This window comes from Zingiber officinale, chromosome 7B (genome assembly GCF_018446385.1).
Source record: "Zingiber officinale cultivar Zhangliang chromosome 7B, Zo_v1.1, whole genome shotgun sequence".
NCBI lineage: Eukaryota > Viridiplantae > Streptophyta > Magnoliopsida > Zingiberales > Zingiberaceae > Zingiber > Zingiber officinale.
Genome location: NC_055999.1, coordinates 83,958,165 through 83,982,149, shown reverse-complemented (window position 1 = coordinate 83,982,149; position 23,985 = coordinate 83,958,165). Strand labels below are relative to the sequence as shown.

General features: G+C 39.2%; 1 pseudogene; it reads right to left on the bottom strand.

Annotated features, from left to right (window-relative positions):
* Nucleotides 1–1,472: 1,472 nt before the first annotated feature.
* On the bottom strand, nt 1,473–23,057 carry LOC122004835 (annotated as a pseudogene).
* Nucleotides 23,058–23,985: the final 928 nt, after the last annotated feature.

Below are 23,985 nucleotides of genomic sequence, written 5' to 3'. Positions count from 1 at the left end.
CTCTCATTGGAACAAATATAAGAATCAGAAAGAAACTGCACAAACCTTCAAATTGGCTCCTTAGTTCTGCATTTTGAGATTTTAGTGTGGAAATCTTCATTCCCAATTGACAAGAAGGCTATCACTATTTCCACTTAGCTAAGATTTCAAAAGATTACTATCTCCATTTCCCCCCATAAATTTTAAAATTGAAACTTCCATAGCTTTTTATACTTTACGATCTAAGGCTTCCATAATAGATCATCCGTCATCATAAAATGCAAATAGACGAGTCATTTAAAAATCAAATTCACCCAAAGTTTGTGTGGAATTGATGCAATGAAATCTTGAGAGACATCTAACCACGGTATGGAAGTGATTTTGAAAATGAAAATCCTCAATGCTTTGTGTCATCTTCCTCATAGAACTTCGAGTATTGTTCAGAATCCATCAATGAATTCACTTCTCCATCGTTGCTCAATTTGACCTTTAAGATCCAGCCATCCTCATATGAACTTGCATTAACGTTTTACAAAGACAAATGATAATGTCTGAGTATTATCTAATGAATTAAGTGAATGCTTCACAGTTAAAAGACATGAATATTAAGAAAAAAGGAGTATTCATAAAGTTCCAAGTATCAACAAAGTACTTGAGAGTTGGCCTTCACGTAGTGAAACTAAGTAAACAATAACAAAGCAATATATAATGCTTAGATTCTTACAAGCCTATAATTATATTCCAACACATGGAGTATTCTATTATGATATTAATCGTATAATAGTTACCAATGTGGATTGGAAGAATTAACTTATGCAAGTACCACCTGTAACTTAACTTGACCAAGACTTTATTACTCATGTCATATTAAGTCGATGCAGCTGAAAGAGATTGAACATGTAGAGGCAAAGATTGAGAATGTTGTCAATGTCCAGGGAACTATTCCCAGAGTAGGAAGCTAAGATCAATACCAAAACCGAACTGCCTGCGTTGAATGAGATTGAAAGTGTGATTTGACCTCGGGCAAAACAATCTTTCAAGCATTCAATAATGCAACAAGTCAACTAAATAGAAAAGCAAAGAACATTTTGGGAGGTCAAAGTACCAAAAATATGGAGATAAACTTGGAGACTTTTCATTAAGTCTGGAAATTCTTCAAAAAAGAAAAGAAAAGATCATGGAAGTAATTGAAATCAAGCGAGACATAGCAAAGATTCAATATCCAGAATACAAACGAACGTGAACAAACCTGGAGACTTATGGTGCATTTTCTATCCATCAGAAAGCTCAGTGAAGAAATCATCTTCTTGAATTTGTCGCCGAGATCAAGTCATGCACAAGATATCAATAGAGAATCAAGAATTGTATCATCTTCATTCATGGTGAATGTGTGCGCAATCAAGTGAGTTGTGGGAATTGCTCACCAAATTCACTCTGCTGGATCACATATCCGGTCCTCTGACTACCATGAGCTCCTTGGTTGCTTCTTCTCCCTACAAGATGCTGACGAATGGAGGTGCATCATCCCTCGGCCCTTGGAGGGACGGGTACAGATACAACTTCTCTACGACATCGTTGTCAAGTTCCTTGGGTGTATGTCCGATCACTTCCATCACCAAGTTAGGCATCCTCTGAGCCACACCTCCTTGCAACCACTTAAAGATAGCTTGCAGGAGGGCATCCACAAGAACTGTTAGACGTTGCATCAGTTGCAACGTCAGGAAGATGAAGGGGTGCCGATTCTTCATCTTCCTCCATTGAAAGTTAGCCATCAAAGCATCGGTTGGTAACCGATGTTTTGCTAGTTATATTAGATGGCGTCCAAGAGCAATCGTCATCGAGGGGGTGAACAACGAGCAAGCGATCGAGGTGATCAAAGGAGCAGCGGAGGTGATCGTGTGTGAGCAAAGGGAGAACATCCATAGATTGGGATTTGGCTTGTGAACCTTGAAGCGCTTTCCGGCAGCTCTGTGATCGTGCTTCCAACAGCAGCAATCTCTTCATCGATCGGTGTCTTCGGTTGCGATTCTTCGGGAGATCAATGTGAGTGTTTATGGTTTTCGCATTATTTTTAATTGCTTCGTTTTAGTTTTTCATGCTCTCAAAACTACTAACAATGGTATCAGAGCAGGCATAGTTTTGAAAGCATGGAAATCGATGTGAAAAAGCTCACGTTTTTCTTCTTCTGTCGCGAAGAAGACGATACTGTTCATCAATTGAATCGATTAATCAATCGATTCAATTGGAATGAATCGATTGAAATTGTATTCCAATCGATTCTAAATCGCAACAGAGACAAAAAAAAATGCGCAGAATCAATTCAACACTATGGATGAATCGATTAAAAGTTACTGTGTCTGTGCTGAATCGATTCATTAATCGATTCAACAAGTTTAATCGATTAAAAAGAAAAAACAAAAACGGTATGAACAGTGTATAGTACCGTTGTTTTTTTGCATGCATGAACAGTAATGCACAGTTGAAAAAATCATGTAAGAGAAAGAAAAAATGAAAACGTGTAAATAAAAAAAAAAAATGTATGCATCTTTCGTTTTTTCCTTCACGTACAGAATATCTAAAATTTAATTAAATATTAATTAATTAATTAATAATACATATCTATATGTATTAAATTAATTAATATATATATTTAATTAATTTATGGTTCAATTTATTGAAATGGAACCAGACCAACTTGGTCGATCAAACCCAGGTCTGGTTTAAATTATTAATTAATTTAAGCAGACCAGTTTGATTCAATGATACCTAAAGCTGGTTCAAATTATTTGTTGGTTTAACCATCTCGGTTTATTGTTGAATTAATTAGAGTGGTCTTGATTACAGAAGTTGGGTTGATCAAATATAACCGGATTAGTTCTGGTGTGTCAGATTTGATCATAAAAAATTAGATTTGTTCTAATGGGTCAGACTTAATCCAGTAAGCATTGGAAGAATCAAACGGACCTAAGTTTGATCAATAAGTCTGAGATTGACTCAAATGGGCTTAAACGATAACAGAATATAGGTCCAATTAGATTAGTTCTAATGAGGACAATAGACTAAGTTTAACATCCAGACTCCTGATTGACCGATCTAGTGGGTCAGTCGACTTAAACTCCTGAAAATAGAGAAGATTTTTTTTCTTGATTTATAATGATGGTATGCCTGTATAAATTGAATTAAACTGGTTTTGTACTGGTTAGTCAGTTTTGTACTGACTTATTTAAATTTAATTTTTTATATGGCACAGACGATTACCACATTGACTCGTCGCGAAGTGCGGCGAAACCAACTCCGAGAGGAGATTCAGGAGATAGAGTATAAGTCTGCTTATGGAGTTGACGGACATGTTAGACGGCTGGATAGACTATTTTGGAAACTTGAGCAAGAAGAGTTTCCAGTCCTGGACAGTTATAGGATCTGGACATTGATGCATTCATTGCCAGAGTATCTCAGGATAATAGCAGACTATGTACGGGGGCGTCATCAAGGGCGTGTCACATATTCAGTATTGTGTGAGGAACTACTTCACCATATGGGTGAAGAAGAGCCTGAAGAGGACCAGGAGATGCTCGAGGAAGATCCAGAAATAGATCTAATGGAGAATTCTGAAGCTGCCCCATCTGAGATTATCCCAAATGAGTCCAGGTTAATAGGGATAGTGTTGGCTGTTATACTAGTGTTTGTCCTAGCGCAGTGCTGGCCTATCTAATTTATTAGTGTTCTGTTTACTGTCGTTATGTACGAACAGTGTTAGCTCATTTAGGTTTGAGTCATGTAATAATTTCTGTTGTTTTGTACGAATAGAATTATATAAGAAAAGTTATGTTATATGTTAACTAACTTGGAAATGATTAGTTCATTTCATGATATGATTAGTTCATATAAATATGATTCGTTCATATAAAATGATTTGTTCATTAGTTGGGATATGTGTAATATAATTGATCAGTGTTGATTAGATTAGAACATACAAATGATAAGTGGAAACAATGTTATCACTTGATTTTGTAAACTAACTCTAATTTACACTGAGTCAATAAATAGTTACACATATATGAATTACACTGAAATAATAAATAATTTGTTTATTTATGTAGATCATGGCAACTAAAAACATCATAGCTGAACTCAATAAGGGTGAGAAATTATATGGGGATAACTACAAAATTTGGCACCTCAAGATACAATACGTTCTTGAGGAACAAGAAGTTCTAGAGGCTGTAAATCAGTTCATGGAGGAACCGATTGATGGTTCCACAGCACAGCACAGACGTGACCTTGATGCCTATAAGGCATGGAAAAGGAAGGACTCCATTGCTAAGGGTATATTGATTAGTTCAATGGTGGATGACCTGATATTTGAGTATGAGCCATTACCATCGGCTCATGCTGTCTGGGTAGCCCTTAGAGAGAAGTACAGTGGAGTCAGTCTAAGTAAGCTCCGTCAGCTAACTATCAAGTTTGATAGTTGTAAAAAGCGCTCGAATGTTACCATGGCCCAACATCTCAGGGAGATGGGTAACATGATTCGAGAGCTTAAGACTGCTGGTTATACATTGAACGATGAACAACAGGTTCAGGCAGTTATCTGTTCCCTTCCTGATTCTTGGGAAACGATGAAACAGAACCTGACCCATAGTGAGAGTATCAAGACTTTCATTGATGTCTCACGCCATGTGGAACTTGAGGCGGAGAGGATTGAACCCGCAAGGATTTCGGGTCAAGCTTTTGTAGCTGAAGGTTCTGGTTCCAAGAATAAGAACAAGTGGTTTAATAAAGGAAAAGGGAAAGGAAAGGAGGCTAAAGTTATTGCTGCGAAAAACCAAATCAAGATAAAAGGGAAGAAATATGGACAAAAACCTAAGAGCAGGTTGACTTGCTTCAATTGTGGCAAGAACGACCATTTTGCTCGGGATTGCACTGAGCCTAAAAAGGTAAATCCATTTTTATCTTCTTTCCATGAGCAATATGTTGCAAGTACAGTGTTGTTAGCTGATTCGTATCCTTTGTGGATTGTAGATTCAGGAGCAACGAACCACGTAGCTCGTGATCGAGCTACATATGTGGAGTACCATCGGGTACCAACTGGCAACAAATGGATATATGTCGGAAACAATGCAAGAATTGAAGTCAAAGGAATTGGCACTTGCAAGCTCAACTTACGTGGTGGAGGCACCTTGTTTCTACATGATGTCCTGTACGCTCCTGAGATTCGATGGAATCTAGTTTCCGTTATTTGTCTTCTTGATTTAGGTTACAATATAAATTTTTATAGCCATTGTGTGGAACTTCGAATTAACTCTGTGTTAATTGGATATGGTTATATAACAAATGGTTTTATGGTTCTTGATGTAGAACCAAATAATAATAGTTATTTTTCAAACATTGCTCTTACTAGTAATGATGATGTTAATGATGAAATTTGGCATGCTAGATTGGGACATATAGGACAAGAATGAATGAATAGATTAGCTAAGGAGGGCCTCTTAGGCACTCATGCTAAGATTAACTTGTCTATATGTGAGCATTGTCTTGCTGGAAAGACGACTAGGAAACCATTTGGTAAGGCTATTAGGGTTGAATCACCATTGCAATTAATTCATTCGGATATTTGTGGTCTGATGAATATGAAGGCTAGAAATGGGAGTTCTTATTTCATTATATTTATCGATGACTTCACACGTTTTGATCATGTGTATTTGATTTCTCACAAATCTGAAGCATTGGATTGCTTTATTCGTTACTTGAACGAAGTTGAGAATCAATTGGAACGTAAGGTTAAAACCTTGCGCATTGACCGTGGAGGAGAATATTTGTCTGATCAGTTCAAGACAATGTGTAATGAGAAAGGGATTATTAGACAGCTAACTATCCTTGGAACTCCACAGCAAAATGGGGTTGCTGAAAGAAGAAATATGACTCTTCTTGAAATGGTTAGGTCTATGATGGTGCAGGCTAATTTGCCAATCTCCTTTTGAGGAGATGCATTATTAGTTGCGGCCTATATACTTAACAAAGTGCCTTCAAAGTCAGTTCCATCTACCCCACATAAACGTTGGACAGGCAGAAAGACGGATTTGAGTAATCTGAGACCTTGGGGGTCAGCTGCCTATGTTCATGATAAGACTCACGAATATGAAAAATTAGGACCCAGAGGTAAGAAGTGTATCTTTATAAGGTACTCTGAGACTTCTAAGGGTTATGTTTTTATTGGTGAGCGACAAGATGAAACCATCTCTGAGATAGAGGCAAGAGATGCTACTTTTCTAGAAACTGAGTTCCCAACACGAGGTGAAGTTGATAAGACAATTCCTCTATATGAGATAGAGGAGGAGGATAATGTTCCTTTATCAACGAATCCGGAGATGCCTGAATCTTGTCAACCGAGTGGGAGTAATTTGCCACTGAATGAGTCAGTTTCTCAACAGTCTAGCCTTCGAAGAAGTAGTCGTCAGATTATTCCTTGGAGAAGGTTTGATATTGAGAATGAGGCATTAATGTTAGTTAGAGCCCTAGAGCCAATCATTTGATGATTGTTGTATGGACTCATTGTATCATATTCTTATATATAAAGGCATTTGGTTTTTGGTTATTATGCTTACTTGTATTGGTGCCAAATAAACTAAGTATAATAACGTCCTTGAATAGAAGGTTCTTACCTATATCAATCGATTGGTTGAATCGATAGTGAGATGATATAGGGAACACTACTCTTAATCATTCCTAGTCGAGTATTAACATTCAGGGACAATGTTAATGCGTCGAGACTAGCATGTAAGTCAACTCGATGACTTGATCTCACAAGTCATGGATATGGAGATATCAAGTTGACACATGGGTATGCATTGGAGAATGTATACTGAATGACCCACCATGAGAAAGTATCATGGATCGTTATATGAGTGTCATATACTTTCTCATGTGGCTATTAGTATGACTACTAGTCCTTGGACCTGAAGTCACCATGGATCCCTACATAAGGAGTTACGTACTTTGGCTTCGTCAAACGTCACCCGTAACTGGGTGGACTATAAAGGCGATTACTGGGTATGTAACAAATTATGCGAAGGGATGTGAGTGATGTAAATGTGATCTATCCCTCCTATATTACGGGAGTGACATCGATATTCTTGATAGAGTGAGACCACAAAGTGCATGACCATGCCCAAATGAGTCAATATGAGATATTGAGCTCATTTGATTGAGTGAGTCTACTTAGAGTTCAAGATTTAGATTGATTAGAGGATGACACGGTCTATGCCTCATATTGATCAATCTAGATGTCTAGGATAGAAGGACAATGTCATATATTGTGAGGAGTCACAATTAGTAGTCAAAAGGTGATGTTGGATCTCAACATTCTTATAACTTGGGTAGTAATGATGTGTTGCTAGATACCGCTCATTACTTATGCTTCTAAATTGGTTTAGGAGCATTGCCAACATTATAAGAACCTATAGGGTCGGTCACACACAAAGGACAATTAGATGGAGATTAGGTTCATATGATGAACCAAGAGGATTAGATTCATGTGATGAATCAAATTGGATTAAGAGTAATCCTAATTGAACTAATTGAGTTGGACTCAATTTGATTCATGTGTTCAATGAGTCTAATTTAGATTATGACTCATTGAATCAATTTAATTAAATGAATTAGATTCATTATATTAAATTGGCTTGAATCAAATGGTTGGATTTGATCAACCATGGGAGTTATAATGTCAAGTTTGACTTGACTTGAGAGGAAGAGGAAAAGTCAAGTTTGACTTGACTATTTGTCACCTCATTTGTGAGTTGGCTTTAAGTGGCCTAATGATGATATGCCACATCATCATGTTTAGCACATATGTGTGCCACCTCATGGAGGTTACAAATCTCCTCTTTAATGGCCACATTAAATGAGAATGGAGGTTACAACTCCATGAGTGGCCGACCACTTATGGTGAGGAATGAAAAATTGATTTTTCATTCAAGGCATTCATTCCATCTTCTTCCTCTCTTCTTGCTCTCCCTCTCCTCCTCCTTGGCCGAACCATCTAAGGTGCTAGCACACCTTTGTTTGATCTTCTCCACCAAGTTTGTTCGTGTGGATACTTCTAGAGGATCATACACTTGACGATCACGAGATCCGGCGAACCGTTGGACGAGCGGGATTGCGAAGGGCATCGCATCGAGGGTAAATCCTTTTTCTTTGTAGATTTAGTGTAAATCTAAATTAGAAACTCGTACATGTATCATTTTTGTTTTATTTTACTTCGCACGAATCCGGTGGCATGGGAATCGGGGTTTCCGCAACGCGAAAAAGCGATTTTTGCGGCCCGAAATTCCCAACAGTGGTATCAGAGCCACGTGCGAAGCGTGTACGAGTTTAGTTTGCATTTTTATGAAAAATGTAGGTTCTGTAAATTTAGGTTTTTTATGGTTTTTATGAGTATTTTTCTCGTAGAAGCGAAGCACAAGTGTTTAGACACTTGTAGGCTTCGACTGCCGAGAAGATTTTTCCAAAATGGCAACGTTTCGCCCCAAATCATTTTGGGACAGCGGACTAAGGCGCTGTAGGATCGCTTAGGAACACTCGCGATGGTTATATCACGGGTAGGGGCGCTGCCCCTGGCCCCGCAAGGGGATTCGTTCCGCGATTGCCCCCGAAAACCGTTAATCGGGACCGCCGGGAATTTTTACTCATAAAAATTGTAAAAAATAGTATTAAAATTACAAAAAATTATGGAAATTACATAATTTAGAATTATGTATAATTTGTGATGATCATGGCCCAAAAAGACCCAATTTGATTGGAATATTTGTGTTGTACTTCATATTACGGCCTATGCGCCGTCATTTGTGTTGTGTGTGTTGTATACTTGATACGCGACCTGCGCGTCGTGCCTCTCTTTTATTCTTGTTGTAAATTAGTTTAGACTCGAATGTAACTCGAGTTTCAAAATTGTAATGTACAAAATTGGAGCGGTGGAAGGTCCACTCGAGACGGAGTTACGAGGAGGACGCGAGCAATACAAGGTGGTCAAAGGGAGGAGCTTGAGAAGCTGTTGACCCTAGGTTGACCATCCGATCTTCTCATTAGCTTGAGAAGATCGTAGTAGAGCCATGACTAATCACAAATAGTATAATTAATTGCTTGTGTGTGTGTATTTGATGCATGCTAGTAAAGTAGTTAATTTGCGCCTTCACGATTAGATTAGATCTAAATCGTGTACAAGATGCACCCTACGATTAGATTATACCTCAATTGCATCAACTCTAAAATTCCTACCATGCCGTGATACCAATCACTACCTCAATCACATGTGTTGTTGAATCTTCCAAAGCAGAGCAACACATATTATCTTGGTAGGGTACGGAGGGACAATCTTGGTCCCGCCTATCAACGCATGGGTAAGTAGAGACTCAATTTGATTGAGTACAACTAGTTAAATCGAGTTTAACTGTAGACATATTTTAAACGGTTGGAATATAGGACATAATCAGATTTATATTAATTCTTGGGTGTATTAGACAAAGCTAACTCAAGTTTTAATATAACTGTGGATAATGATCATATAAACAAGAGTTGCATAGAGATGTAATTGGTAAATCGTTACCTATCGATCATACTAAGTCTTGGGCGATTTAGCCAAAGCTAACTCAAGGGTTAGTATGATGTGGATCTTGTCCCACATGAGTTATAGAATTCAGTGGGAGCATCATTTAATTAAAGACCTAATTAAATGATAAAAAGAATATGATATTTACTTTCTGCTTTTATTTCTGTTGTAGATTGCCATGACGTCGAATACGAACTCTTTCTCCCTGCGTTCTGTCCTTGAGAAGGACAAGCTCAACGGAGAAAACTTCCTGGACTGGTACAGGAACCTGAGAATCGTTCTCACTCAGGAAAGGAAACTCTACGTCCTGGAGCAGCCTATTCCGGAGGCTCCTCCTGCCATTGCCATGCGAGCTGACAAAGATGCTTATAAGAAGCATCAAGATGGCACATTAGATGTGTCCTGTCTAATGCTCGCGACCATGAACTCTGAGCTTCATAAGCAACACGAGTTGATGGGCGCTTACGATATGGTTGAACATCTTCGTCAACTGTATCAAGGACAAGCGAGGCACGAGAGATTCGAGATCTCTAAGGCACTATTTCAGTGCAAGATGTCAGACGGGGCTCCCGTAGGCCCATATGTACTCAAGATGATTGGGTACATAGAAAACCTACAGAGGTTGGGGTTCCCACTTGGCCAAGAGCTGGCCACTGACCTGATCTTGCAGTCCTTGCCAGATAGCAACAGTCAATTCGTCATGAACTACAACATAAATGAAATTGACAAGCCACTGCCTGATCTACTTAGCATGTTAATGTTGGACCCTGTGGTAGTTTTGATGTGATCAACCAAGTTGGTTAGGTCCTGCTGTGTTTGATCCCTGTGTCTAAGTGTGCAGGAGCTTAGGAACACAGGAAGTCGAGCGGAAGACGCAGCTAGCCAGAAGGACGGCACGGGAAGGGAGCCGACGGGCTCGGTGCGTCCGAAGAACGAGAGAGCTGCGGAAGAGTACTCCAGTGGGCGTGAAGAGCGTGCGCGGCGTTCAAGGGACGTTAAGCCGGGACGGAAGGCTGCTCGAGTAGAAGGCCGGGAATTGGGTTCGGGTGAGCCCTATTCCGGTTGGCCGCAATCACCCAAAAGAACGGAGCGTCGGAAGCTGAAGGAACCAAGCTGGAAAATAGGCTACCAGCTTGGAGGTGCCCTTGAAGGCACCCTCAACAGGTCAGTTTTGACCGTTTGCGTGCGGATAAAGTTTTATCCGCTGACCGAGCTGGAGGCGCCTTGAACCTTGTTGGAGGCACCTTGGACCCTCGGGATAGACTTTCCAGGATCTATAAAAAGGCCCCTGGAGCTAGGAATTCAATAATAACTCAAGCAATCAATCCATAAGAAATTCCTAGCAGTAGTTCTGAGCAATTAGAGTGTAAAAGGCTTCTCCGCCTTCAGAGAAGGAGAATTTTCTTAGTGCGCTTTTCATTGCCCTGGATTAACAACCCTCTTGGTTGTAACCAGCAATTCACCCCCCTCTTGCCGGTCTCCGCTGCACTAACAAGTGGTATCAGAGCCTAATCGCCTCAGAAGGACTAACCGCCAACTGAAGCACTACGATCAAGATGATGGCCGGAGCGAACATTCATCCCCCGAAGTTTGACGGAGACTTCGCCACATGGAAGCGCAAAATGGAGGTATTTTTTAAAACTGAATTTGACATTCTGTTAATAATGAAATATGGCTATGCAGTTCCAAAAGATAAGGAGGAAAATACCTGGACGAAAAAGGAGCAAGCAGATTTCGTCGCCAACGGAAAGACTGAGTTCCACCTACTAAATCAGATCGGAAGCTACGACTCAGCGAAAGATCTCTGGGAAAAATTCATGGAGCTTCACGAAGGTACTTCTGAAGCGAAGCTAGCGAAGCGCGATTTCCTCCGGAACCAGTTAACGAACCTCCGGATGAACCAAGGCGAGAAGGTAGCGCAAATCCAAGCGAGAATCAAGGAGCTGATAACACAACTAACGAACCTTGGAGAAGAGGTAACCAACCGGGATTCTATCCGATACGCGCTCAATGCCTTCCCGAGAACTCCAGAGTGGGCCTCCTTAGTAGATGCGTACTACATCTCTAAGGACCTCGAGGTAAGTACGTTAGAACAATTATTTTCGACTTTTGAACTTCACGAATCTCGAGTTTCAGAGGCAAATGGAGTAGAGAAGACCAGTCAGAACATAGCTCTAAAGGCAAGAGTAAATGGTTCTGACTCCGAATCCTCAGTCGACGAATCCGAAGTGGCACTACTGGTAAGATGCTTCAATAAGTTTTTCAGTTCTAATAAATTTAAATCGCAGAGGCATCATCGAAAGAAGAGGACGGTTCATTGCTACAACTGCAACGAAGAAGGGCACATCAAGGAGGACTGCCCAAAATTGAAGAGAAAGGAGAAAGAAAAGGAAAAGCCAAAATACAAGAAACCAGAACTCTCCAAGCACAAGAATCTGAAGGCTACTTGGTCAGATTCGTTAACCTCTGAGTCGGACATCGAAGAATTCTCAGGGTTAGCACTATTGGCGAACCATCAACCGGAAGAAGACTCAAGCTCAGAGATGAGCATCGATGAAGGGGAAGGAACATCAGAAGAAGAAAACAGCAGTGAAGGGGGAGCGTCACTAGATCAGGTAAGTAAGGTATGCAATCTAACCCCGTCTCAGTCATTTCGATTTATTAAATCGCTTTCTAAAGACTTATTCGAAGTAGAAAAAGAAAATAAAGAATTAAAAATGAAATTAGAAAAAGCATGTCCACTTGAAATGTATGATAGTGTAAAATCAGAAAATGATAAATTAAAATTAGAAATTGAAAAACTGAAATCTGCTGCATGCTTAAATCAATTTCCAAATTCAAAATTAAGAATTTATGGTAAATTAAATTGTTATATAAGGAAGCATCGAGGTCAACTTAGGAAAATACCAAGAAACTATGTACCCCCTAGATTTTTGAATAATCCTGTAGGAAGGAACCTCTATTGGGTTCCAAAATTTGTGTTTAATTAATTTTTTCAAAAATTAAAAGCTTACAGTGAGAAAATTAAACATTGAAATTATTTATGGAAGCTTTGTCTAAGGAAGTGGTTGTTGCTCCAATAACCAAGAAGGCCTGGTGCCTCGCCACGACCTGGAAGCTAAAATATTGAAAGAAAATGTTTAATTAACTTTTTGAAAAAGCATTAAACAAGGATTAAATAATGCTTTGAAAGTTTATCAAATATTTGTTAAAATAAACAAAAATTCCTTAAAATTTTTCTTGAAAATTCGAACTTAGAAATTATTTTTTATTTTTAGAAATTTTTTTTCCTAGAAAAATCCTAAATAACTTCATTTGACTTAGAATTTTTTTTTTTCAGCTTAGACTTAGAAATTTGTTTTATAATATTCTAAAAAGTTCATTCTTGCTTAGAATATTTTTTAATTCAATTTAACTTGAAATTTTTTTTTCAAAAATTCATTTTTACTTAGGAAACGTTTTTTTCAAAGATTTCATCTTACTTGAAAATATTTTACTTAAGACCCCATTTTTGCTGTGATCAAAGGGGGAGAGAGAAGTACAAGTTTAGGGGGAGTTAGAAAGAGTCAAAAATTATTCTTAACTTGTTAGTTTAGTAATTTTTCTTTAAAATTACTATTTATGTCTATTTTTACCCTAACTTGAACTTGGTTTGATGCACATCAAAAAGGGGGAGATTGTTGGACCCCGTGGTAGTTTTGATGTGATCAACCAAGTTGGTTAGGTCCTGCTGTGTTTGATCCCTGTGTCTGAGTGTGCAGGAGCTTAGGAACACAGGAAGTCGAGCGGAAGACGCAGCTAGCGAGAAGGATGGCACGGGAAGGGAGCCGACGGGCTCGGTGCGTCCGAAGAACGAGAGAGCTGCGGAAGAGTACTCCGGTGGCCATGAAGAGTGTGCGCTTCGTTCGAGGGACGTTAAGATGGGACGGAAGGATGCTCAAGTAGAAGGCCGGGAATTGGGTTCGGGTGAGCCCTATTCCAGTTGGCCGTAATCACCCAAAAGAACGGAGCGTCGGAAGCTGAAGAAACCAAGCTGGAAAATAGGCTACCAGCTTGGAGGCGCCCTTGAAGGCGCCCTGGAAGGTGCCCTTGAAGGCGCCTTCAACCCTGTTGAAGGCGCCCTCAATAGGTCAGTTTTGACTGTTTGCGTGAGGATAAAGTTTTATCCGCTGACTGAGCTGGAGGTGCCTTGAACCTTGTTGGAGGCGCCTTGGACCCTCGGGATAGACTTTCCAAGAGCTATAAAAAGGCCCATGGAGTTAGGAATTCAATAACAACTCAAGCAATCAATCCATAAGCAATTCCTAGCAGTAGTTCTGAGCAATTAGAGTGTAAAAGGCTTCTCCGCCTTCAGAGAAGGAGAATTTTCTTAGTGCGCTTTTCACTGCCCTGGATTAACAACCCTCTTAGTTGTAACCAGCAATTCACCCCCCTCTTGCCGGTCTCCGCTGCACCAACAGTTAAGAACTGCTGAGCTCAACCTTAAGAAGGTTAAGCCCAACTCTGTTTTGATGGTTCAGAAACATAAGGGCAAGGGCAAGCCCAAAGGCAAGGAAAAGTCCCAAGCCAAGGGAAAAAGAAAGGCACTGAAGCCTAAAGGAGGGGTCGCCAAGGATGCTACTTGCTTCCACTGCGGTCAGACCGGCCATTGGAAGAGGAACTGCAAGGTGTACCTGGAAGATCTTAAGAAGAAGCGAAGTGAGACTTCCACTTCAGGTATATATGTTATAGAAGTCAATCTATCTATTTCTTCATCATGGGTATTAGATACCGGATGTGCTTCTCACATTTGTACTAATGTGCAGGCGCTGAGAAATAGCAGGGCATTGACGAAGGGCGAGGTGGACCTACGAGTAGGCAATAGAGCACGGGTTGCTGCTGTTGCTGTAGGGACTTATTTTCTATCTCTCTCCTCTGGGCTTGTACTAGAGTTGGATGATTGTTGTTATGTGTCTGCTTTAACTAAGAACATAATTTCAGTTTCTTGTTTGGAAAAGAAAGATTTCTCTTTTATAATAAAGGACAAATGTTGTTCAGTTTATTTAAAAGACATGTTCTATTGTAGTGCACCTCTGATGAATGGACTCTATATTCTAGACCTTGAGAGCCCTATCTATAACATAAATACCAAGAGGTTCAAGTCAAATGACATGAACCAAACCTATCTCTGGCACTGTCGCTTAGGTCATATAAATGACAAGCGCTTATCCCAGCTCCATAAGGATGGTTTGCTGGACTCATTTGGTTTTGAATCTTATGAGACGTGCGAGTCATGCCTACTAGGCAAGATGACCAAGACTCCCTTTAGTGGGCACAGCGAAAGAGCGACTAATTTGTTAGGACTTATACATAGTGATGTATGTGGCCCTTTCAATGTCGCTGCTAGAGGTGGTTAGAGGTACTTCATCACATTTACTGATGACTTCAGTAGATATGGTTATGTGTACTTGATGACACATAAGTCTAAATCCTTTGAAAATTTCAAAGAATTCAAGAATGAAGTACAGAACCAGCTTGGCAAGAGTATTAAGATACTTCGATCAGATCGAGGTGCAGAATACCTTAGCCATGAGTTTCATGACTATCTAGTTGAGTGTGGGATTCTATCCCAACTCACTCCTCTTGGAACACCACAGTGGAATGGTGTATCCGAAAGTAGAAACCGTACTCTATTAGATATGGTGCGGTCTATGATGAGTCACACAGATTTTCCTACATTTCTTTGGGGCTATGCTCTAGACACAGCAGCTTTTATACTCAACCGAGTTCCATCCATGGCCGTGATAAAGACACCATATAGGATATGGACTGGGAGAGATGCCCAGGTGTCTTTTATGAGGATTTAGGGTTGTGAGGCTTACGTTCGACGTCAAGTCTCAGACAAATTAGAACCCAAATTCGACAAGTGCTACTTTATTGGATATCCCAAGGAAACTAAAGGATATTACTTCTATATTCCCAGTCAGCACAAGGTAGTTGTGGCAAAGACTTGAGTCTTTCTAGAAAGGGACTTTGTTTCTAGAAAGACTAGTGGGAGTACGTTCGATCTTGAAGAAGTTCAAGATGCGGACCATAGCACTAAAGCCTCAATGGAAGTTGAACTGGAACCACAAGTGTTGTGGATGATGTTGTTCCATAAAGAGTTGAGGAACAACAACCAGTTTAAGTAGACATACCTCTTCGCAGGTCTGATAGGGTACGTCGTCAACTTGAGAGATACTCATTTCTCTTGTCTGACCATGATGACGTTGTGCTCATAGAGGATGAGCCTACCACCTATCAGGAAGCTGTGATGAGACCAGATTCCGAGAAATGGCTAGAGGCCATGAGATCCGAAATGGAATCCATGTACACCAACCAAGTATGGACTTTGGTTGATCCACTTGAAGGGGTAAAATCCATTGGGTGTAAGTGAGTCTTTAAGAGAAAGACTGACATGGATGGACTTATCTATAAGGGTCGCTTGGTAGCTAAAGGTTTCAAGCAGATTCATGGTATTGACTATGATGAAACCTTTTCTCCAGTAGCGATGTTTAAATCCATTCGGATCATGCTTGCTATTGCAGCATACCATGACTATGAGATATGGCAGATGGATGTCAAAACCGCGTTTCTGAATGAAAACCTGCTCGAGATTGTGTACATGACACAACCTGAGGGTTTTGAAGATCCATAGCATATTGGCAGAGTATGAAAGCTGCATAGGTCCATTTATGGACTAAAGCAAGCTTCTCGGAGCTGGAATCTTTGATTCGATGATGCAATCAAACAGTTTGGTTTCATCAAGAATGAAGATGAACCTTGTGTCTACAAGAAGGTTGTAGGGGAAATAGTTGTCTTCCTCATATTGTATGTGGATGACATACTACTCATTGGGAAAAACATCCCTTTGCAACAGTCTGTCAAGACTTGGCTAGGGACATGTTTCTCAATGAAGGACTTAGGTGAGATATCCCGCATTCTAGGGATACAGATCTATAGAGATAGATCTAAGAGATTGCTTGGCCTAAGTCAGAGTACATACATTGACAAGGTAATCCTTCGGTTTGCCATGTAGAACTCCAAGAAGGGATTTCTGCCGATGTCACATGGCGTGAGTCTTTCGAAGGCTCAAGGTCCCTCTTCTAGAGAGGAGAGAGACCGCATGGATCAGATCCCTTATGCTTCAGCCATAGGATCTATCATGTATGACATGCTATGTACTCATCCTGATGTCTCGTATGCTTTGAGCATGACGAGCAGATACCAGTCAGATCTAGGTGAAAGTCACTGGATAGCGGTCAAGAATATTCTTAAGTACTTAAGAAGGACTAAAGAATATTTCTTGATATATGGAGGTGATGACGAGCAAGCTGTAAAGGGTTACAGTGATGCTAGCTTCCAGACTGACCAGGATGATTATTGATTGCAGTCAGGGTTAGTGTTTTGCATAAATGGTGGTGCTGTGAGCTGGAAGAGTTCGAAGCAGGACACAGTCGCTGATTCGACAACAGAGGCCGAGTACATTGCTGCATCAGAGACAACAAAGGAGGCAGTTTGGATCAGCAAGTTCATCACTGAACTTGGGGTGGTTCCTAGTATCGCTGACCCTATTGAGCTCTATTGTGACAACAATGGAGCTATAGCACAGGCTAAGGAACCTAGCTCACACCAACGGACCAAACACATACTACGGCGCATCCATCTCATTCGAGAGATTATCCAGAGAGGAGATGTGAAGATTTGCATAGTACCCACAGAGGCTAACATCGCAGATCCCTTGACCAAGGCTTTGGCAGAGAGGAAGCATGATGGTCACACTAGGTCATTAGGGCTTAGAGCCTACACTGATTGGCACTAGTGCTAGTGGGAGATTGTTAGTTAGAGCCCTAGAGCCAATCATTTGATGATTGTTGTATGGACTCATTGTATCATATTCTTATATATAAATGCATTTGGTTTTTGGTTATTATGCTTACTTGTATTGGTGCCAAATAAATTAAGTATAATAACGTCCTAGAGTAGAAAGTTCTTACCTATATCAATCGATTGGTTGAATCGATAGTGAGATGATATAGGGAACACTACTCTTAATCATTCCTAGTCGAGTATTAACATTCAGGGACAATTTTAATGTGTCGAGACTAGCATGTAGGTCAACTCGATGACTTGATCTCACAAGTCATGGATATGGAGATATCAAGTTGACACATGGGTATGCATTGGAGAATGTATACTGAATGACCCGCCATGAGAAAGTATCATGGATCAATATATGAGTGTCATATACTTTCTCATGTGGCTATTAGTATGACTACTAGTCCTTGGACCTGAAGTCACCATGGATCCCTACATAAGGAGTTACGTACTTTGGCTTCGTCAAACATCACCCGTAACTGGCGGACTATAAAGGCGATTACTGGGTATGTAACAAATTATGCGGAGGGATGTGAGTGACGTAGATGGGATCTATCCCTCCAATATGATGGGAGTGACATTGATATTCTTGATAGAGTGAGACCACAAAGTGCATGGTCATGCCCAAATGAGTCAATATGAGATATTGAGCTCATTTGATTGAGTGAGTCTACTTAGAGTTCAAGATTTAGATTGATTAGAGGATGACACGGTCTATGCCTCACATTGATCAATCTAGATGTCTAGGATAGAAGGACAATGCCATATATTGTGAGGAGCCACAATTAGTAGTCACAAGGTGATGTTGGATCTCAACATTCTTATAACTTGGGTAGTAATGATGTGTTGCTAGATACCGCTCATTACTTATGCTTCTAAATTGGTTTAGGAGCATTGCCAACGTTATAAGAACCTATAGGGTCACACACAAAGGACAATTAGATGGAGATTAGGTTCATATGATGAACCAAGAGGATTAGATTCATGTGATGAATCAAATTGGATTAAGAGTAATCCTAATTGAACTAATTGAGTTGGACTCAATTTGATTCATGTGTTCAATGAGTCTAATTTAGATTATGACTCATTGAATCAATTTAATTAAATGAATTAGATTCATTATATTAAATTAGCTTGAATTAAATGGTTGGATTTGATCAACCATGGGAGTTATAATGTCAAGTTTGACTTGACTTGAGAGGAAGAGGAAAAGTCAAGTTTGACTTGACTATTTGCCACCTCATTTGTGAGTTGGCATTAAGTGGCCTAATGATGATATGCCACATCATCATGTTTAGCACATGTGTGTACCACCTCATGGAGGTTACAAATCTCCTCTTTAATGGCCACATTAAATGAGAATGGAGGTTACAACTCCATGAGTGGCCGGCCACTTATGGTGAGGAATGAAAATTTGATTTTTCATTCAAGGCATTCATTCCATCTTCTTCCTCTCTTCTTGCTCTCCCTCTCCTCCTCCTTGGCCGAACCATCTAAGGGGCTAGCACACCTTTGTTTGGTCTTCTCCACCATGTTTGTTCGTGTGGATACTTCTAGAGGATCGTACACTTGACGATCTCGAGATCCGGCGAGTCGTTGGACGAGCGGGATTGTGAAGGGCATCGCATCGAGGGTAAATCCTTTTTCTTTGTAGATTTTGTGTAAATCTAAATTAGAAACTCATACACATATCGTTTTTGTTTTATTTTACTTCGCATGGATCCGGTGGCATGGGAATCGGGGTTTTCACAACGCGAAAAAGCAGTTTTTGTGGCCCTAAATTCCCAACAATTAATGGTTCTCCCAGTTGACGATGAGGAACCTCGAACAGTTGAGAAAGCTTTGAGCAGCTCAGTTAGAAAAGAATGGAAAGTTACAATGGATGAAGAAATGGAGTCAATGAGAAAGAATCAAGTTTGGGATTTAGTCGATCTTCCTCCAGGCTGAAGGGCTATTGGGAATAAGTGGATTCTCAAAGTAAAGACAAAGAAGATGGATCAATTAATCAATACAAAGCTCGATTGGTTGCAAAAGGATATACCCAAATGGAGGGTATTGATTTTGAAGAAACATTCTCCCCAGTTGTGAAGTTTGTGTCAATACGTGTCATCCTAGCTATAGTAGCACAATATGACATGGAATTACATCATATGGATGTAAAAATGGATTTCCTTAATGGTAATCTTGACGAAGAAATCTATATGGTACAACCAGAAGGTTATGTTACTGAAGGCCAAGAGAAAAGAGTATGTAGACTTCGGAAGTCTATATATGAGCTAAAGCAAGCGTCAAGACAATGGAACATAAGATTTAATGAAATAATATTATCTTATGATTTCGAAATGATCAATGAGGATCATTGTGTTTACCTAAGAAAGGAAAAAGGAAAGCTTGTCATTTAATCATTATATGTTGATGATATGCTAATAGCTGGAAGCGACATAAAGTGTGTGATAGAAGTCAAAAGTTGGCTTTCATCATAATTTGACATAATAGATATGGGAGAAGAAGAGTACATCTTAGGAGTGAAGATCGTTAGAGACCAATCAAAAAGGCTTTTGGGTTTGTCCCAAGAAGCTTATATCACTAAGATGCTACAACACTTTAATATGTCAGATTGCAACATTGAACAGACGCCTATTGCGAAAGGTACTATCTTGAGCAAAAGTATGTATCCCAAGACTCCTGAGGAAATAGCCGAAATGAAGAAGAAACCATATGCCAGTGTTATTGGTAGTTTGATATACACTATGCTATGTACTCGTCCCGATATAAGCTATGTTGTTGGCTTAGTTAATCGTTTCTAGTCAAACCCAGGATCGAGACACTGGAAAGCGGTGAAAAGGATATTCAGATATCTTAAAGGAATAGCTGATTATTGCCTCTGTTTCCAAGGATCAAATATGAGCCTAAGTGGCTACTCAGATGCAGATTGGGCAGGGTACCTTGATGACAGGAAATCCACATCTAGCTATGTCTTCTTGCTGAATGGTGGCGCCATCTCATGGAATAGCAAGAAGCAGACTTATGTAGCCTTGTCGACAATGGAAGCTGAGTATGTGGCTTGTGCAGTGGCTGTGCAAGAGGCTGTCTGGCTAAGAAGATTCCTGAGCATCTGAGCATTGCTGAAGATAGTGGGAGTCCTGTTACTATGTACTGTGACAGTCAAGCTGCGATAGCTTTTTCCAAGGATCCCAAATACCACAGCAAAGGCAAACATATAGAAATTAAGTATAATTTTGTAAGGGATATTGTTGACAAGAAAAAGATTATTCTTGAGTACATCCCTACACGGAATATGCTTGCTGATCCTTTTACTAAGCCATTGACTAAAGAGTCATTTCATGGGCATATGAAGTCTTTGGGACTTCGAAGAATGTAACAATTGTAAAGACATTTTGATAAATGAAAAATATCATGATTTATTCAGTGTATATGTCTTGGTTACATTCGAATAAAAGTCTCGATAAGTATGTTGGCAAATTGGGATTGATCCACTCACATGGACAATCATCTCTATTTGTTAAGTACGAATAGAGGTAAGACCGTTGCTTATGGAACAGCTTATGTAGCTGTGAATAGAGACATACCCATAAGTTAAGGTCGCCTTGATATTTGTGTCAAGATGAGATCATTTGTGTAATGATTGGAGTAAATGCACCCACCATTTACTGAATCTGCTTGACGCCAGATTAGAATTCATATGTTGAATTCAGGATTAGACATTGGGAATGTCTAGATCGAAATCTGTACGATGTTAAATTTTGGGAAAAAACATGCGCTCTTTTTGGAAAAGAGAATAATATCGTAGCATGTGATTCATACCACATGTGCTATGGCAACAAGAAGGGTAGTAGGAGAATGGATCCCTGCTTCTCTACTATGTGAGACCCTTAAGATTATAAGTTAATCCCAATCTTACCCTGAGTGACTATTTGGCTGTCTACTTGAAGTTCTGATCAGTGTCTGCTACTTTAGCATGTTTCCTATTGGCTATAGATGATTCGGTCTATGGAGCATAACTAGGAAAGCGACTGATTAGAATGAATATATTCTAGCTAAAAAGGAAGATTAAGATTGATTTACATCTGTGACATTTATTCACTGGTACCGGTTACATTTTTAGTTAAGTACATAAAATGTAATTGTGAATAATTTGTTTGATTTGAGATGTTGAACCTACTCTTGACATATGGTCAATATGAGGGATTAGAGATGTTCATGATGATGTAAATAATTTAATCTGGGGTAAAGGCAAGCCATTTATGTCTTTGATTCGTTCTATGGACATTTATGTCTCTGATTTGTTCTATGGAGCAACTAAGTAAGGTGTGACAATCTTCTTAGCAATTGAATGCTCACTGTGCTTGCTATCGCACGAACCATTTTCCCTAATGTATGGAATGGATGTTCTTATTTGGTCTTTGTGACTGGATCCTCATAAAGTCTACGTGACTTATTTAGTCTTTGTGACTAAATTTTGCTCTGGTCTTCGTGACTTGATCCTCATAAAGTTTTCGTGACTTATTTGGTCTTTGTGACTAAATTTTGCTCTGGTCTTCGTGACTTGATCCTCATAAAGTTTTCGTGACTTATTTGGTCTTTGTGACTAAATTTTGCTCTAGTCTTCGTGACTTGATCTTCATAAAGTCTACGTGACTTATTTAGTCTTTGTGACTAATTTCGCTCTGGTCTTCGTGACATGATCACCTTGAAGTCTATGTGACTGACATGGTCTATGTGACCATATGCATTGACTTGGATGAGTGGGAGATGTTAGACGTTGCATCAGTTGCAACGTCGGGAAGATGAAGGGGTGCCAATCCTTCATCTTCCTCCATTGAAAGCTAGCCATCAAAGCATCGGTTGGTAACCGATGTTTTGCTAGCTATATTAGATGGCGTCCAAGAGCAATCGTCATCGAGGGGGTGAACAGTGAGCAAGCGATCGAGGTGATCAGAGGAGCAGCGGAGGTGATCGTGTGCGAGCAACGGGAGAATATCCGTAGATTGGGATTTGGCTCGTGAACCTTGAAGTGCTTTCCGGTAGCTCTGTGATCGTGCCTCCGACAGCGGCAATCTCTTCATCGATCGGTGTCTTCGGTCGCGGTTCTTCGGGAGATCAATGTGAGTGTTTATGGTTTCCACATTATTTTTAATTGCTTCGTTTTAATTTTTCATGCTCTCAAAACTACCAACAAGAACCTCATGTTGTAGTAATGGTGGATACCTGAGAGAAAGCCTGCATCGCCAAAAGGGTTCTCCCTGATCTCCAGTTTCTGTAGTCCGTGACAGCCTTCGAGCACGTACATTTGGCTCAGATTTCCAGTGAATGCCACCGAGAGGGTTCTAATCAGCTTGCCATAGGTTGCGATGTATTCAAACACTTTGTCGGTGAGTAGGCCAGAGACGGCAAGCCCAGTGAGCTTCTTGTAGTTCATGGCAATGGCTCTGAAGCCTTCATCCATAGATTCGTCAGTGATGTGGACAAGGTGGTGGCGGCCCATGATGCAGAGATGGAACACGACCAAGTCCGGGCAGTTCTTGGACATGGTTACGATGGCAGCATTCGTCATTCACTGACAGGAGAATAGGATTGATTGGAGCTTCCAACATCCATTTGAGATGGCGACAAGGCCAGCATCTGAGACGAAGCCCTCAGTCCTCGGTGGCCTCGAAGGAAAACACTATGAGTATCACAATCAATTTCAAAATTCTAAGAAATATCACGAGTTAAATTGATATTTCGGTCAAATTAGAAAAATAATAAAAAAATTTATTCCTAAAAAAAATATCTAAATAATATAGTAGAAATAAAGGTTCTAAAATTATGCTTAAATTAAATCTTTAAGCATGTTTTAATTTTAATTTACTTTAATATTTTTTGCAAGTTTAAAATTGTATAACTTTATCAAATAAATTTTTGCAATTTCTTTATTTTCAAAATTAATTAAATCTTAATTTTTTCATGAAAAAGGATGTTATTACTCATGTGTAGGAATTTTTTTGAAATTTTTTAACTGCTATATTATTTTTTAAAATATTTCAATAAAAATTGTATATTTAAAATTAAAATTATTTTATAGAGTTATTTTTAAAAACTTTATATTTTTGTGATAAAATATCATATTCTTTATCAAAGGAAATATTCTAGAAATATTTTGACCATTCTTTAATTTTCTATGAATTTTTTATTAAAATATTAATTTTTAATATAAAAAATTCTTGATCATTCAATTTTTAAAAATTTATTTTTTTATAGATATACTTCTTATTTTACATACTCAACAAATTTTACAAAATTTTTCAAGCTTAAAATCTATTTTAAATATTTTTTTAAAAAAATATATCTCTCTGTATAGAATAATTAATTATTGCATATTTTAATTTTTTATTCATGGAAATTTCATCACTATTTTGGATAAGCATATTTAATCATTACAAAAATTTTCATAATTTTTCAACGACAAAAAATAATTTTAAAATGATTTCTTCTAAAATTTG